The following is a 19,121-nucleotide window of genomic DNA, read 5'->3' as shown; positions in this document are numbered from 1 at the left end:
TACATCATATTTTGAAACACACAGATTATAAGAGAGAGAACATTTATCATATGACAGGGCATATACAAGCTCTCCTGCACACATAACACACACTCCTGTCTACTGCTGCACACACACACACATACCAGGCCCCACCAGAGTGAACCTCCTCTTTCTCATCCAGTTATTCTAATTTTATTCAGACACATCTCCTCTGGAGCATTAAAGTGCAAGTGCACAAACAGATGAGAGATAATAGTCTAAGAAACTGGTCATTCCTATACTCTGCTGGCCTGTGAGAGCAAGAAAGATGATAATCATTCATCACAATAATCAAACCGTGAGACACAGAATCGTATACAGCTTCCTGAAACATTTGACTTCAAAAATTTGTACTTTTAAGTTACAGGAAGCAAGTGACAGCAAATTACAGATGGCAAGTAGAAGAAAATGTACAGTATATTAATTTTACTATGAACTTTATTTGTATCAATACATATTTTAAAAACATTTTAATATATAGGCATTACAGTATAGAGGTTTTCCCCCATCTTCTATAGTTTATCAATAGCATTATCTTGTCAGAGTCCTTGTCTCCAATGCAAACAGTGCTCGAGTCCAAGACCAAGTCATCAGTCCTCAAGTCCATGTTGAGCTGGACTCGAGTACAACAACACTGGTCAGTACAAACAATTGTTGGTTGCTAACTTGCCGCCTTTTACTTCCATAGCTGTCAATGTTTCATTTCTTTTATGTGAGATGACTTCAAACCAGCATAAAGGCTCAGTTGTTAAAGGATTTGTTGGACGTTTTGGGAAATATGCTTATTCGTTTTCTTGCCAAGAGTTGGGGGAGAAGTATACCACTCTCTCTACGTGTGATAAATGTGAAGCTACAGCTTAGCTTAGCATAAAAACTGGAAACCTAGGGAAACAACTAGCCTGGCTCTTTTGAAACAGTATTTGACTTTAGTAAAAATCAAGCAAACAAAATATAAAGTGTTAGTTAGTGAACAAAGTATTTGTTGCTTTAAAGGTGCATCTATGCAATATATTTTGAGAAAAATATTTGATATACAGTAGCAACACAAAAAAAGAAAAGTACCATCATATTCACAAAGGTTGCATTTACAGTATATTTTTGAAATCAGATGCAAAAAAAGGAAGGTTACAGAGCTAGTTACATAAACATGAATGAAACTGATGGAAAAAGAGCTGCCAGCCTCATCAAAAATGATTCATCCCAGAATCTGGTACACTGGATTAACTGCTGCTCACCAATGAAACACAAACTTCATCAACTTTTTAGCAATTTCTACTGACAGCTGATAACCTCTCAAACATCCTAGCAAACATTAAGCCTGTCTGTCAAAATGATAGACTGAATTATGTCCTAATCTTCCCTCAAATACTTGATGAGAAAGGCTAATTTGAGTGCTGATGGAGTTGAGAATACAGCTGAAGCTCAAGAATAGATACAGATATCATATGATCATAAAGAAGCCTGACTGCACACATTTAGAAACAAATTGGCTTCTTCACGAGTCCAATAACAGTTTTAGTGAGTTGATGCTAGCAGATTGAATTCTCTCTAAATTGGCATGGCAGTGTCACAGATGCCAGTTCAAATGAGGTTTGAACATATATTCATTCTGTAGCTCATTGGCTTATGTTAATCCTCTCCATTTGCCACTTGTCAGAGGCAAGTGTCACTTAGCGGAGCCATCATCTCGCGGTCTTTCAGCCTTTCAGTAACTCACAGAAGAGATGTCAGTCTTTCAATCAGGCAAAAGGTTTCAGCCCAAAGTTTTCTGGCTCTTGATTAGATTACAAATTATGTTAGAGATGTATCCAATTTTGCAAAATATGAAGGCTTTGTGGAATTATTTATTGCTCAGAAGTTGGTAAAGTCACACAGCACTGATAGACTCCATGCAGATATAAATGAGCAGGCATCTTCTCTGCCCTCCTCTTGAGTCAAGAGGTGTACAGGTCCTCCATGGAGGCCAGGCTGGCACCACTGAGTCTTTCTGTATACTTCACTGTCTGCTGGAATCTGTTCCTGCCCTGTTTGATTGCCGAACCAAACCAGATGGAAGTGCAGAGATTAGCACTTCCATGTCATCACACCTATTACAGAGGTCACCAGCTACACTGAAATGGTTCAGGGATGTAGGTGAGAAATGTACAGTACATTCCAATAAAACGTCAAACAAATATCAACAATCATGAAGCACTGTAAAATATCCATAGCCTTATTTCATTCATTAATTTCTTTCATTCATATTTCACTATTTTTGTCATCAGTTTTGTCTGTCAACAATGTTTCTATACATTTCACATTTAAAGCAGCTTAGATGCGCAAAACGACCTCTAGCGTCTCAATTAGTCCCAGATGAGCAACTCTCCTAGCTATCATAAATCCAACGCACCTTCTGCTGAGGGCATCTATTTAAACCTATCAAAGCCACGCCCACTCGTTCACCTGGTTGATTGTATGCAGGTGTGCAAGCGGACGCTGCGTTTTGCTGCTGCTGTTCGTTTGTCGTCTCTGAATCAATATTGCTTACAAACAGTGTGACTCTTACTTAAGGATTACCCCGAGAAGGAAGAGTTTGCTTCTGAAACCAGTTGACTGTCTCATTAAACACAAGCCAGGAGTGGAGTTTCCTTGTCCAACTGGGACAAACTGGGAGTAGGCCTACGTCAGATCAACCAGCATGTTCCCCTCTTCCGCTTCACCGCAGCAAGGTAAGTTGGCTCTTTCTGGCATACATAATGTGTGTTGTTGTTATTATTGTGGCATTGTTCCGTGATTTGCTCTGCTGTAGGTCTGATTGTGTTGTCTAGGTGTTTGCTGGCTGTTTATTTCTGCACTTTCAGCACTGCTGTGGTATTGTGTATAATGTTTTACTTTGGTTGGTTGATTGTTGGCACCTTTTTCTTTAATTGGGTCAATTTTTGGGAGTGAAATGCAAAAAAATATTGGTTTTCTGGAAATCTCATGCTTGCCTCTACCAATGTTATCCAGTATATCTCATGTTAATCACTGGATAAATCAGGTGTTATAAATTAGCTTGCTTTATTAGTCTTCATATCATAACTGCATCTAACCTATGAGCTCCTGATCTATGCTTCATGTTGCTGCTAAACCCAGTCTCATGCATTTTCAATCTTCAGGCTTATATATATCTAAGTTAATTATCTGCTGCATTGTTGATGTCTTACCTTGGTGCTACTAACATTTGGATTGCTTGGTAGATTTTTTTTTTCCATCTCAGTTTATTAACAAGCACTTCCCCTCAGTGGTTGGAGATGCTTTGTTGGGCTGCGATTACACTTTACTGTAGATAGTTTGGGGCTTTGTATTTATTAATTTAACATCTGAAGCTTTACAGCATTTGTGTCAGTCGCCAATCTCTGCTGGTTGGGTTTGTGAGGAGTGTGGCGAAGGAGTTTGTGGTGTGAAGGGAGAGGGAGCAATTGTACGTTGCACATGTATGTTCATAGACTCCCCAAGTCCAGCAGACTGTTGGACTTGTAGAGAGAAGCCATGTCAGAGCCTGCTCGGCCTAGATCTGATGGTTCTCTGTTTTCTGGCAATAGTGAAAATGGTGTGTGACTGGGGTTTTTGAAGTCTTTGTAGATTTTCCCAGTTTTCCTCATGCCCCTCTAAAGGTCGAGGTCCTGCATGGAAGGCAGTTCAGACCTGGCCATGTCTTGAGCGACCTTGATGACTCTCTACAGGGCTGTTCTGTCCTGCTTAGAGCTGCTCCCAAACCAGGCTTTGATGCAGCCAGAGGACACTCTCATTAGTGCACATGTAAAAGTTGCAGAGGATCCTGTGGTCCATACCAATTTCCTCAGTCATCTGAGAAAGAAGAGATGGTGGTTTTCAGTTCTCACCACTGACTTGTCCTATCTCATACTAAAGCTTTCTGCTTTGTTTCTTCTTAGTTTTAATGGTTATGTTGCTTTTTTTATATCTGTAGCAATTTACATATTTTGTGTTATGTCTCTAATTACAAAGAACTACTCTTGTAAACCAAAATCCACAAATGTTGAAGTCATGTATTGTCTGTTGGTAAACAAAACAAACCGTGAATGTAGCAGCCTGTTTTAGACAGAGCAGTTGGCAAGTGCTTGCTAGCTTTTTAAAGGTTTTTACAAAATTGTAGAATTTTTTTGACATATAGTATCTTCAAATTAAATGCCTCAAAAGACAAAAATTTTTAAGCCAAATTCAGTTTGGCTTTAAACTTTTTTTTTTTTAACTTTCATCATGAGACAGTAAATACACAAGCACAGCTCATACTGTATCTTCCACTACTGTAAATGAGTCCATGTTATTATAACAGTAATTAGTAAAATGAGAGTTTCTGCTAACCAGCCTGTGCATTGAAAACTGTTTTCATTGGCTGCCTCACTCACTGATTCAGCTCCTCAGTTCCCTTGAGGAATATTGTGGGTGGCTCGTATGATCTCGCACTACTCATCGTTCCTTTAATGAACAAATGAGAAGTCCTGCGCCCTTTGATGCATTTTTGTGTGGCACGTTCAGGCACTTAATGCATGCATAAAAAGCCAAAGCGAGAATAGAACCGGTGACGAGGACAAAGGGTGTCAGAGCGGAGGGAGAGACGGGTTTCAAGCTTCATCACCTCTTTCCAGGTGTCTCTGCCCGCATGATTTCATCCCTGAACTGCAATCAGCTTCCTTAATGAAATAAGTAATTAACATATTATAATTGTGCAACAGTTTGATTTAACAAAATCATTTTCCATATCTAATACTATGCTAATTTAATCTATTTCTCACTCGTCAACATGACCTTTTATGATTGTTTCATGGCAGATTTCTTCTGTGTTCCTCTCTGTATGTGTGCATGTGCGTGTGGGAGGATTTATTTTAGTGACTGAAAGTGTGAAGATTTTACCATTTCCCTGCAGATAGTGGGGAAAAAACAGCTTGTGTATTGATAAAGTGTGAAATGAGGTAGCAGGAATTTTTCTGCAATGGGCATTATGTCTTCCGCTGTGTGTACACGAGGAAGCCAGTGTTGTGATTCATGGGATCAGTATCGCCACAGTCTTACTTTATCAAGTGGGTTAGATATTGTGCATATTAAATTATCTATATTTAATGCAATTTTTATTATAAAAGTCAGTGTTTTTACTATTGTTTACATTTGATGTGTGACAGCAGGCCCCTGACTTAGTAAAGCTGACAGCTCATCACACCAACAGTCAAACCTGCAGTACTGACAGTCATGATTTGCAGGTGCTAATATAAATAACCACACACATAAACTGTAGTTAAGGTTTCCTCGTTGTTACAATTTAAAAAGGGCTTCTTTAAAGTAGTCTGCCCTCAGTGATGTAAAGTAACAGCTTGTATGTGACTAGGTCAGGTCCTTAGATGAAGGCTCTTATTGTTTAGACTAAAGTGTGAAATAACCATATTCCTAACAGAAAAGTTATGCTCGCAGCTTGAATGTTTTCCAGCAACCATAACAATTCCTACATTAAGGAAAAAGCTAATGTTAACTAAGGTGGTCTCATTAGTATCATTAGAATAGAAGAGAAGGCCTTTATTGTCATTTTACAAGTGCAATGAGATTAGAAGTGCTACATGTGACCAACCCATGCAAATTTAAAAATCCAACAAACACATGACCAATAGTCAGGTCAGTAAAGGTGCTAGTGAAAAGGAGGAAGGGAACACCTTAAGAAGATGGCAGTTTATAGCTGAATCAGTTCCTACTCCTCAGCCAACATATTGATTAGAAACCTGTACTGGTTAACTACAGCCAAGCTAGTCTTACACTTTTAGCAAGATGGCTGAGCTGGCCTCATTGTAACAACATGGACAGATATACATCTGCATTGGAAATCTTGTGTGGATCTCTGTCAGTATCTATGAATATATTAAACACAAACTCCATCTGTTGTGCGTGATAATTGTTGCACTTACAGTAAAAAAGAAAACTCCAAGTTGCTTTCAGTTAGCAGCAAGCAGTGTCTGCATGATTGTTGCTTATTTTAGCGTTCCTTTGCCACTCTTTGCTTTCTATTGTAGCATACATGTCAAAACAATCTCCTGAAGAATGTGAATTTCCTCATTGATACACGAGTCAAAAAGTGGTAATATGACTACATAAATATTCTTGGGGTTTTCAGACAGCATCAGAGTCCTATGTCTCTTTAAGTTCACTCCTCCTGGCAGAGAATAAAACTGGTCAGGCTCTGTACTCTCCAAGAAACCAAGCTGCCTTTAGCTATCATGCTCATGGAGGCTGTAGTTATGATGATCACATGAGACTCACCCTATCATGATTGCAAGTTTTTGTTGGGGGGGGGGGGTTTTTATCCTCCAGAAAGAGCAAGCTAAATATCATTTTGTGTTATTACAAAAGGTCAAGCAGTCTTCAAGGGATGTAGGAAGTAGAGAGAAAGTAATCAGAGCAGCAGGCCGGCGTTGGGAAGACTGACAGAATATGTGCCAGCCAGTAACGAGGGAGTGCATCGCTGAGTCTCTTGTTTTGCTGGATGATGGCTTTGAGGCCTCGGGGAGCACTGACAACATTACCATACTTTTCACCTCATATTCACAATGCTCGTGTCATCATCGTCTTGGTGTGGTGTCGCCCATTTGAGACTTGACACTGCTGCTTTTTTGGAGTGTCACTTAAGGTTTCAGGCATGAGCTTATTAGTTCAATCAGAGTCAGCACAGATGCTTAGGGCGTGCCAGCTTAAAATCACATCTGAGCGTGTTGCACTTGAATGCCAACTTTGCCAAATCTCCCTGTGTGGTGTCACAGTGTTGGATCTAAAAGGAGACTTATAATTTAATGTTCTTTAGTTTGGGAAAAGTGCTGAATTCCTAGGTAAAGCTTATAATTAAGATACAGTAGCTCTGAGACAATAATTATAGGTACAAATGGCTGCTGTTGTCATGTGCAGTTACGTCGTCCATTTCGATTTTTATGTGTCCGCTTAGCATCCTTCCCCTGTGACTTCCTTTACTACTGCAGTATTTTCTTTCATCTTCTCTATTTCTCACTCCACACTTTTCTGCACTGTTGAGTCAGTCAGCAACCACAATCACCACCTGGTGATTGATTCTCATGTGAATACAACCAAGCCAAGCAACTGAGGTGAAAATAGATTTGTTTTGTGACTTTGACAATAAGCTTAAATCTGAAGGCAGGCACAAGATATTTTTTTCCTAGAAACTGAAAAATAGCTGCCATATTAAAATGCTTTTTCCCCCACACATTTTGTGAACACTTGCAGCATGGCTTCTATCTCATGCACCATTTACTTTAAATTTACTATATCTAAGGAACTTAGACCTCTGCCATCATAATTTTAAAGCATACTGGATGTCCTTTTGTTCATAGTGAAGAATAGCACATATGTTGAATTGTCCTTGAGCAAGACACTGATCCTTCATTTGGTCCTGGCGATATCACCAGTGAGTGAATGTGTGAGTGCTTGGGAGTGTGAATGGGCAAATAGTGTGACAGTGCTTTGGCTGTGCTGTAATTCCCCCACACATTTTGTGAACACTTGCAGCATGGCTTCTATCTCATGCACCATTTACTTTAAATTTACTATATCTAAGGAACTTAGACCTCTGCCATCATAATTTTAAAGCATACTGGATGTCCTTTTGTTCATAGTGAAGAATAGCACATATGTTGAATTGTCCTTGAGCAAGACACTGATCCTTCATTTGGTCCTGGCGATATCACCAGTGAGTGAATGTGTGAGTGCTTGGGAGTGTGAATGGGCAAATAGTGTGACAGTGCTTTGGCTGTGCTGTAATGCACAGAGAAGCACTATACAAGTATAAGACCATTTACTATATTAATATGACATGGCAACATGTGGCCACTCATTTTGATTGTCATGTCGTACGGGGTTCCCAACATTTTTTGTGTCCTACCTGTAGGCGTGACTGACAAAATTGCAGCATAGCAAAAAAAAAAAAGCCAAGTTTCCCAGAGTCGATGGTAAAATGTATAGTTTTGTCCAAAACCCAAAGAAATGACATTTCTAACTACATAAAAGAGATAACATAATTGGTAAATATTCACTGTTTGGAAGCTAAAGTTAATTTTAACTGGTTATCAGCATTGTAGCCAATTATTTTTGTCAGGTTTTCAGCTCCATATCAGACAAGCTACTGTATCAAGGTTGTGGGGCCAACCAAAGCCCTTGTCCTGTCCATTATGATGGTTGAATTGAGTCAGTTTTTCCCTGGAGAGATCTGAGATTTGTACATATAAAATTTGGATTTACTTTTCTTTTTATCCTTTCCTTTGGTTTCCTTTCCTTTTGTTCTTATTTAAAACATAAATCTAAATCTGTGGCAGCTGTAGCTGAGTTAATAGAGCGAGATGCCTGTTAATCACAATTTCCAGTCTCGTCCTGTGCATGTTTTGAAATTGTCTTTAATAAGACACTAAATCCCAAATTGCTCCCAGCTAGAAAAAGCATGTTGCTTTGTTCATGAATGTAATATGATGTAGTTTTTTCAACATCTTATTGTCTTCTTCAGTGGTAAGAGATTTGCAGCAAAGTGTTTCTGGAGAAGGTTCACATTCAGACACTGCAGTCATTGCAGTGCACAGTATGCCATCTGAAGTGTGACACTGTAGGGCATAAATTGTTTCTTTTGATGCATGATGATATGAGCTTGACGTGAAATGCACTGCCTTCATTATGTTAACTCTATTTTGAATTTATATTATTGCCAATGTCAAGACGACAGGTATAAGCCAACAAGCATTTGTCACTGGAAGAGTAAAGAGAGCTATTCCTGCTAACTGTAAAAGTGCCTCATTACCTATTTTACTTCACTATACAGGTGGCTATGTTAACAGCATTAACTGTAATTAAAAAGCATTCTGGATACCAGATGTAAGCGACATGTGATGTCAAACGGATCAACATCTCATTTTATGTTCAGTTTGATATTGCTGTTAAAATTAGAGTGTGCTGTGATGGTTCCACGTAGTTTCATCAGTTTCAGAAGTGAGAACGGAAAAAGTCTGGCATGTAAGTGATCATGAAAACAATGTTTCATGTGCCGTGATGGAATAACCACCAAAGAGCAGGAAGGCTTCAATTTCGTAGTTTGTCACAGAAAGACAGGAACCAACCAAACATGTCCTCAACATCTTCTATTACTTTTAGATGACCTAGCTGAAAAATCTGAACTCGGATGGATCATTAAATGACTAGAAAGTATTTTTGTCCTATTTGCAAGTTGTTAATAATAAAGTGCTCGTGTGTGTGTGTGTGTGTGTGTGTGTGTGTGTGTGTATGGGCGTGTGTATATATGTGTATATATGTGTGTGTATATATATGTGTATAGCTGGCATGACATAAGCTTGCTATTCTACCCAGCACTCAATCACACAACAGCTCTATGAAAAGAGAATAATGGTGGAGAATCATCCTCCTTGGCGTTTCCCTCTTCCTCGACCCCTGATTCTCTCTTTCGTTTCCCCTGCAGTGTGTGTGAGTGGTATCCATCTGTCAGTTGTCAGTGCCAGGGAGTGATAGAGAGAGCTGTCACTTCTCGTCAGCCCACATTGGTGAGCCCTTTTGCAGCTGCCCTGCCTGACTGGAGGCCAGAGGAAGAGTGTGTATGTGTGTATTTTAGGGCTGACGAGTAAAAGATAAAAGAGAGAGACGGAGAGGATAGAGAGGCAGAGAAAGCAAAGGGTATTCAGGGGGCAGTAAAGTAATTAAACTGGAGCCAGTTGAAGGAAAGAGATTGGAACCAGTACAGGGCACACAACAGACTGTAAATATCACATTACCCTAATATGTTCAGCATTGTAACACTGTGCGCTCCACAGGACATGAAGTCAGACATGACCTTTATCAACCTCTGTTGGTGACCAACAGGAACTGCAGCAACACTTAGAGCATGGTATTCCCCTTGCAAAATAAAATAAAAAAAAACAATAAAATCACATTTAGCATCTTTTTAAAGGTTGTCAAAATGCAGACCAGTACAGCACTGCAAGCAAGTGCCAATAGTGTTTATTGTGGCATGAGATGTTTGTTTAATGACAACAACCACACCAGATGGAGGAGCCTGTGAGTCATAAGAAAGCCATGGAGTTATTCTCGTGTAACTCGATGGAGAAGACAACTCACAAGCTCCTCTTAAGAAGTTTAACAAAAAATAGTAGTTTATAAGTAGTTGTGATAAAGAGAACACAATTGCTCTTTTGACCATAAAGCTCCAGGAATTATAGAAACCACAGGAACTAAACTCGGTTATTACTGACAATATAAAATTAAATGCCAGTTTTTGTTTGTCTGCCTTTCACATCAGAACAGCTGTTGACATTAGACAAATTGGTCCAAGAAATTATGAGGTTATGAACAAGTGAGCTGGCTTATCAGTTTTCCTCTGGAAAAGGTTCACAACTTGGAGAGAATGTAAAATCATCTACATGTGTAATGAGGAGAGAGAAATCTGTTTACTTGCAACACTGCACAGGGCAGACAGTTAGTTCTCACTGACCAAACTGTTTCCAGTATATCAATGTCAGTCTGAAAATTCTATTCAGTATTTGCTAATATGTATGCATCTTTTTCTAATGTCAGTTTTTTTTTTTTTAGCTCGCTGTCTGAACAGAGGTGACCACTAAGTGCTTGTAGGCTTGGTGTTTACATGTTCAACCCTTTGTTCAAGTCATTTCTTTTGAAGATATTGCAAGTAAATAATTTCCTTCTCATCAAAACACATTTGACTGCAAGAAACTAGCACTGATCATATGCGAAAGGTTTCTCCTTACAGTGTGAACTTATTTATTTTACACTCGGGGAGTATTTCTTTACCTCCTTCCTTCCCGGCCTTCCAGATTAAGCGACCTTCAGGAACATTGAAATGACAAGCATGACGAGTTCTGTGTAGCAGTGAGGGATCCAAGAGCAGAGCCCCGGGGGCCCTCGCTGTGAGAAACGCTTCTTTCACTTTATCTTTTATCTCTGTTATTTCAAATAACTCAGTAAAGAAACAAAGAATCCACAGCCGCTACAGCTTTGGTATTGATGTGACTACAGTTTTAAACTGAGTATACTGATTTGCTGCTGCAGTGAGAGAGTGTATGTGTGTGGTTCAGTGAGACAGAGAGGGGTTTCCTTTAGTAGAAATGCAAGACTATGGAGGCTGCACCTGAAAACTCTGCTCTGGAAAACAGACACTTGTCATTCTGTCCATTCTCCTTTTTTGTCATATTAGACTGACTAATTTGACAACATGATTGCCACCTTCAGCAGTGCTATAATTTAGAATGGAACTATTGTGCTGAACATTTCAGGAGAAAAATATTCACATTTCTGCAAAGTGCAGACTCGGCAGTTTATGAATCATTTGGTAACAGGATATGAACACAGTCAGAGCACCTGAGTTTTACAGCCAGAGCTCTCCACAATGATGAATGACGCATCTCAGAGGAAAAATGTTTATTGTGCAATACAAAGAAATTGTGTGTCCAGTAATATTTATTATCCAGGTCAAGAGGGAATATTGGCAGAATGTGTAGTGTAAATACAGTTTTGTCTTCTTCACAAGTCCACCAGTCTATACAAGCCATATGGTTATTTGTCCCTTCTCCCCTCCTACAACCCATAGGAGCATATCCTTAAATAGTGCTTCTGTAGTAGCAGCTAGAATTGCAACAAGTACGTTATACTGCCTGCCAAGCTTTAGAGGACTTCTGTCGTCCAAGAAACAGCCAAAACCATGATGCCTTGCTAGCTAGCAGCAAACTAGCAAACCCTCTTGGAAGCTGTCATAAATATCCCATTACAATTCAATTCAACTCAGTTTTATTTGTATAGCGCCAAATCACAACAAAAGTCATCTCAAGACACTTTACAAAGTTTTAGAACTAATTATATAGAAGAAAAACCTGACAAATCCCCCTTGAGCAAGTACTTGGCAGAAAAACTTCCTTTAACAGAAGAAACCTCCGACAGACCCCAGCTCTTGGTGGGCAGCCTTCTACCTCGACCTGTTGGGGTGAGTGGATAGAGGAGATGGAAAAGAAAAGCATTAGGACATACTGTAACAGACAAACAAACACTGGCCAAGTTGCTTATTCCCTTTCTTGTGTCATAATTACTGTGGTCGCCAAACTAGAACATGTAACAGTTTGGTCGTACTAACCTGCTGGCACATAAAACATATAGAGCCCTCTTTTTACAGGAGGACAATCTCCTTATTCAAAAGAAGTTAAGCTTATTATTGACCTTAGACAAAGAAACTGAGCCAAAGGGATACTTAGCTACTTTTTTTTCCAACGCTTACAACCACATCTAGTCTTGTTAAATGTTACCATGAAATGCAGTTGATGGCTTTTGAAAACATAGCATGTGAAACTTGAGTTCTCTTAACCCCACAGTCCGCAGCATTATGTATCAACTTTGCTGTTGCCATTGTGTTTGGGGGCATGTTATGTCTTTATTTGATAGCTGACAATAGAGAGATGACAGGAAAACAGGAGAGAGAGAGATGGGGATTGACATGCAATAGAGGTTCATGGTCGGACTCAAACCAGGGATGTTGCAGTTCATGGTTGCTGCCTTAGCTCGTAAAGCAGGCTGCCAGCGAACCTCATTGTATGAGTTTTAAGGGGATCTGTACAGTACACGTTGAGGCTGCATTTCAAGATGGAGAGAACTATGGATGAATATGAAAATAACTATAAAAGACTTGAGCGGTAAAAATCTTGTTGACCTCCCCCTCTGGTTCATATAAATATATGAACATGTATAATGCTTGGCCCAGTAATATATTCTGTCTTCAAGGAGCATTTCTCTGATCTAAGTGTGTGTGTATTTTGTGTGTGCCTGATTTGTGACATTAGCAGGATAAATAAAAATCAAATGCTGTTCTGAGACAGGAAAAACACTGCATACCTTTAAAAAAACGCTCTTCAAAGCCTCACCACCAAAGCCAGAAATTTCTTCCTGGGGCATCAGTAAAATCAAAAACAACAAACATCATACTTATGCTCCTGTTTAGTTACTAAAATGTTTTTTTTTTCTGTTAAAATAAATAACTGTGCTCCAGCAGCAGTTAAAACACACTATCAGAAAGTTTCAAAACACAAGTACACTGCCCTGTAAAAATCAATCACATTTCGTTTTTCTGATCTTGGCAAACTGAAGGCAGGCACATACAGGGTCTGTGCTTTTTTTTTCTGCAATGTGAATTAGTAACAAAAGCTTGTGACAAGTTACTTTACCCTAAATTGACCTATTCTTACATGGGTTGCTCCAGTGAGAATGGATGTACAGTGTGAATTAAGATCTGATTTCATTGAGTTGGTGGACTGAAGTGTGTTTCAATGATGGAGGAAAATGTTCACAACCATGTAGTAATATGTAGTGGTTGTTGCTGACGGGGGTTTTTGGAGCCAGTTTCTGATGCCTACACACCAACAGGAGAGAGAGCCTGATACGAGGAGCTCTTGCCCTGTACAGATGTCCCCGTGGGAAGGGTTGACAATCTTTGATTCTCTTCGAGTAGGTGTTTTGTCATGTTTTATATTGTTCAGCTAATAAAACACAAGTCCTTGGCAAAGGACTTGGACTCCCGCTGTACGTCTGTACGTGGGCAGTAGTTGGCTGCCTTAGACGTGCTCTTCCATCTCTTCTCATACCAGCAATTACCTAATGCACCGTTTACTGCCTGACCATTCACTATATGTTAGTAATAATGCATGCTTGTGTGGATCATTATTTAAAATTTTACCATATAACTGATGCCATTCGTTCTTTAATGCCTTGCTTTGGACAGTGTGTGTGTGTGTGTGTGTGTGTGTGTGTGTGTGTGTTCAAGCTAGCTGTTCCTAAAAAGGAGTCAATATAGACCATGATATATGCTCAGAAAAAACAGAAGACAAGGTGCCATTGAAAAAATATTCCAACAGATATTAACTTTTTGAACATTCACCTACTGTTCTAATAAAGTTTGAGAGAAAAAATGTGACAAATAGTTAATAACAGCAGAATGAGAGCTCTAACGCTGTGTTTAGACAGTCAAAACCAGCATGTTAACACACTCCTGTTTAGCAGTTATGTTTGCTTGGCTAGGTTCTTCCCCTTATTTGTGTGTGTGTGTGTGTGTGTGTGTGTTATCATAACATTTGCTACTTAGCACAATATAAAATGCAGTTAAGACTGATGGGAGTGTTGTTTGTTAAGCAGCTATAGGAAATTTCGACCTGTCTAATGTGAATAATTGTATTGGTGATAGGATCTTCTCTTTCAGTTCTTTTATTCCTCAGCCTTTTGTTTTTACTAATGTAACTTTGTCATGTTATTCACAGATGATTTATAATTAGCAGAAACACAACTAGATATCCTGTAATGTGATTGTCAAAGTTCACTGTTCTTTGTTTTTTTTTTTTTTTTTTTTCTCCTGCATGTTGAGAAATTATTGACAGTAGATTCTCTTGGAAGCAAATCAGTACAATCAATACAATTTTGCTTTAATTTAAGACACATTTTAGGGACTACAAATGTGAACATGTTGTCCTGCAGGCGGGTGAATCCATTCCACCAGTGCCAACAGTTTTGCTCATGGCTGTCTCACTATCTCTCAGGCATTTTAAAAGGTGAGCAGGGGGTGAGTTATATTGTTAAGTGGGCTTAGACGCAGTAAAGAGCTGGTGGTTAACAGGACTATTAACAGTGAGATGGGAGATCGATACGGCAAGGTAGAGAGGAGGTGCATCTCTGTCACTGCGACACATTATTAGTGCCCGACAGCGGCGGGATCTGGCTTCTTTCCAGTTCCTGGGTCTTGTCATGTACTTTGCTCCACAGCAATTAAATCACAACGGCTCTTCCCTCCGTGCTGTAGATTCAAAACCTGTAAATAACCATTTCATAAATTAGAGAAACATTAACAGGTGTTGCAATGTAGTAAGATCTTTGACATAACCAATAATACTTTTACCTGAAAGATTTATCTTGGCACCATCGAGATAATATCCTTTGTCTTTTTAACAACTGCAATATATGGCTATGATACCTTCAAGGTCTCGGATAATGCAGACAGACTCTCTCGTACTCGTACCCATAGACAGGTTAGTCTTTATTTTGGGACAGATACTATTCCTTCTCTTATTGGTTCTTTAACAGCTAAATGACGCAAATGATCCTTGAGGTGAGAGAGAGAGATAGCGGGGTGTTTGTGGAGTAGCTGTACATGCAGTGTAATACCAGGTCAGGCCACTGAATGTCAATAGATCCTCCTTGTTTTTAAGCAGACAGCTTCATAATGGCTCAGACATACAAAACACACTACAGGCGTGCAGAAATGGAAGTTTAAAAGAGGATAGAATCAAGAATGTTGAGTAAACCAAATATAATGATTAACTCTGTCACAGCCAACATATGCATGTTTACGTGGGACAAAGCAGGCTATAAGGAAAGTGACAGTTTGAAATCTGTTCTGTTGTCTAAAAATGAAAATGATTTTTGAATCCATTTATACGTTTGGCACATGTTAGAAATCGCAGTACAAATGTGATATTCTTTCTTCAGTGTCACACTCCCTCAATTTTCTTTTGGCCTTGCTCTTAAGAACTTATTGCAGACTGGTCTGCAGGCTTACCTTTGCAGGAAACTGCTGAAGGAAGCACAATAAGTAATGTGTCGAAAGATCATGAATTACATGACATTATAGTTCAAGAACAAGATGAAATGATTTTCCAAACCCAGAGGCTGTTCACCTCGGGTCACCGAGACTCAGACCAAGGCAGGTTTACAACACAAGGTGAGAGTCACTGCACACTGAGGTTAAACTGTGTTTTAATTGTATAAACACTTGATTATACCACATGATTATTTTCAAAAAGATAGAGATCTTTACATATGGTGTTGTCTTGTGAAATATGTATGTGGGACTGAGTGCTTTGTAGATAACCTTAGCCCAAAATACACTGAATTTCTAGAAAATAGAAGGGGGCTTTAATTTGAAAAAAATCTTACTAGTCTTGTGACTAAATACATAGTTTTTGTTGTCAGGTTGCTAAATTTGCTCTTTGTCAAAAGGGAATAAGGTTTCGTTGCAACTAAAAGAGCAAAGGAGAAACAATTGTAGCTCAGATGTGACTTTTGCCAACATGCATTAATAAACAACATGTAAGTGACAGATGCTGAATGTCTGAGGTGACTGTCAGGGTTGGATAGCCAATACTAGTTTTAATAAATTCTTCAGACTGCTATTAGTATTTATGTGCACTGCTTTTGAAAAAAATGTAAAGTTGGTTTAACCATGCAGTAGCATTATGCAGCACATATTTGTTCTTTTTTAAAAGTGTGTTGTTGAGTGCAGTCTCTGTTTTGAGTTTGTCCTCCAGATGTCTCTGTGAACTCCAGATGCTCTTAAACACCGTCTCATACAACCATCCTTCTTCATTCCCACTAACAATTAGATAATGAAATATTGATTTTTAGTTAGATTCATATTGATGCTATTAGCTTTGCATTGATAAATCACTGATGCTGGGACCAGAGCAGGAAGACATTACTGTGCGTTAATCTGATGGATACGCCGCCTTCTTCCTGTGTTTCTCTCTACCTGGACAGTCGCACTTTATTTTCTGTACTGTGAGTGCAGGTTTGTAATGATTGTTTGTCTGACTTATTTTTAACTATTATCTTGTTCTTGATCGTGACGTAAGGATTCACTTCTGATTTAGATGGAACTTTAAAAACATTTTAATATTAATTGCAGAGTCTAAAGAGGAGAAAACAGAGGAAACTGTAAGATAATGTATCTAGGGCAGAAAATCTCTTCATACCATTATATAAATATCTAAAAGTTGATATTTTCTTGTAAATTGGAAAAATGGAAATAAAAATGCATATGGCACTTAGTGGCTGCTTGTATTCAAATAGTCCTGTATGGTACACTACTGCAGGTGTGAATCACATCCTGAACCTGGCTACTTTAACGTCATGCTTCAATAATCAGGGTATACAGACCAGTGTTTTCACGCATATACTGTGGCTGCTGGGAAATCTCCTTATCACCGGTGTCCACCTGTCTGAGGCGGCACTCTGTATTTTAGCCTGCTGTCTAGTCATTACTGTCACAGTGGGGACTGAGACACTGCAACGCACATTCAAAACTTAAAAGAAATTAAAATGTACCTTGATATGGCAACATGACACAAAACAAAGATTTTTATAAGATGTATATGTAATTTAAGACAAGACATCTTATAACTTATGACTGATTTAAAAGTAAAAGCATAAAGAAGTCAGAGGTAGATGCAGTAGATCTGTCATTTAGTTACAGATCAGTTGTTCTCGGTGTTATGTTGCTTGCATGTTGGGTTTGTCTTAGTTCAAAGCTATGTTGCAACCTCCTCTCATCATGGGTGCATGTCTCAGCAGTTTCTACCTTCTCAGACTGTTTCAAATCAAATGTTTTCAGTGGCTACTGAGGTAAATCTATTTAGTATAGCAGGTTACACTTCATATAATTGATCTAGATTTTTTTTCCTGCCTAGGAACACTCAAATTCAATCTAAAACATATTCAAATTATCTTTGAAAAAAGTTGCAGAATGTAAGTTCCCCTCCCCTCTAAGTCCCACAAACCTGATATTATAATATATAATAGAAATGGCACTCTCTTCATGTCCAACTTAAAATTTTATATGAAGTCCTAACTTCAAACTACCATTTGACTTTAAATCATTTTCAAGTCGCATTTTAACCCCTAAACCTGGAATCTAGCCTCAAACTACCCAGTTTAAAATGTAATACACTTCCCAAAATAGTCTCTTCACAATACTGTCCTCGTTTGTGAGGTCTGTGGCAATACAACAGCACATGCACACAGTCGCCACTGACAGCTGTCACTCCAATCGACCACCGGTCCATCTCTCCTCTCTGGGCGACAACACCCAGGCATTTTCCTGTCAGACAACATATGCCACAGCACTTCTGCTCCGAGCGCCTGACATTATCTACTGCCAGACCCTGTGGCCAGCACCAACTCTCAGTCCTCTTGCTGGTGGCACTGAAAACATGATCTCTGTCTCTCAGGCAGGAAACTGATGCTGTCACCGCACCAAGATATAACACAACCACTGACAAACACATTGTGACAAGGACATGCATGCATACCACAGTGTACACAGAGATACATACTCGCAGTCACACAAGTACTCATGCTTTCTCAGTGTGCTAGACAGCAATAGCTTGAAAGTATAACCTTTTATTCAGTATTTATTTTCTGCTCTGGGTTTCACCAACCAGATACAATAAGGCCAGCTGCATATATGTTGAAATATTAGAATTCAAATGCTTTTGTGTGACTTTGTGTCTTATTTTGTTTTTCTGTGTGGTAAGCAATATCCACTAGAACCATTTAAATAGCTAAAACGCTGAAAGTCGCCTGTGGATTTAGTTTCTGCGGTTGAAATAGACCGAATCTGACATTGTCTCAGTCCTGCCTGCAGGCAGAGAACTGAGGGGAAAAAAGGGCCTCATCCATAATTTGAAACTTTGTATTCGAACGATGTCAAGCCAAACATGTGGACAGCTTATAGCGGAAGCTTTAGGACACACAGTGTAGTGGGTTGGGTTTGGGGGGTAATATAATGCCATGTGTAATTTAAACAAGAGGGCTAGAGTTTGTAGCCTCTTCTGTTTCTCGATATTGCCTGCCATCTAGTGGTGGAAGTGCTAAAATGCAGTGAGAGTGAGTTAAAAATACAACTTGGCTGTCACACTTTTTTTAATCAAATGAGTTATGGGAAATATTCCTCAGTCTATAAATAATAACTCTATAAATAAAAGGCATGTAACTGTCTTCATTCTACTAAAATCATTTGAAGTGTGATAGCTAGAAAAGACTTTTTGGCTTGTGACCCCTTAAAGCAATAAGTACTTGTGCACAAATCATCAACTTGAGAGATTTTTCTTTGCGGATTTTTTCTATCCTTTTTTTTAATTTATTTTGATGAGCTTTAAGATGTAACATTGCCTAGTACGGTAATTTACTAACAAGAAGTACTGTTTTGCAAGAGAGGAAAGAACAGTTGTAAGATCTATTTTGTAGGTGCTTTTCAAATAAGC

General features: G+C 39.0%; 1 protein-coding gene across 3 annotated transcripts in view; it reads left to right on the top strand.

Moving 5' to 3' along the window:
* Positions 1-2,446: 2,446 nt before the first annotated feature.
* Positions 2,447-19,121, top strand: part of LOC109958732 (relaxin-3 receptor 1-like) — a 42,027-nt gene continuing 25,352 nt past the window's right edge. For all 3 annotated transcript variants that reach the window (XM_020597617.1, XM_020597615.1, XM_020597614.1), the window contains exon 1: positions 2,447-2,729. The gene's annotated coding sequence lies outside the window, so the exon portion shown is untranslated. The remainder of the gene's footprint in view (positions 2,730-19,121) is intronic.

Source organism: Monopterus albus, unplaced genomic scaffold, assembly GCF_001952655.1.
Source record: "Monopterus albus unplaced genomic scaffold, M_albus_1.0 scaffold34.1, whole genome shotgun sequence".
Lineage (NCBI taxonomy): Eukaryota > Metazoa > Chordata > Actinopteri > Synbranchiformes > Synbranchidae > Monopterus > Monopterus albus.
Note: the sequence above shows the minus strand (reverse complement) of the source record. Positions and strands in the feature narration are given on the sequence as shown.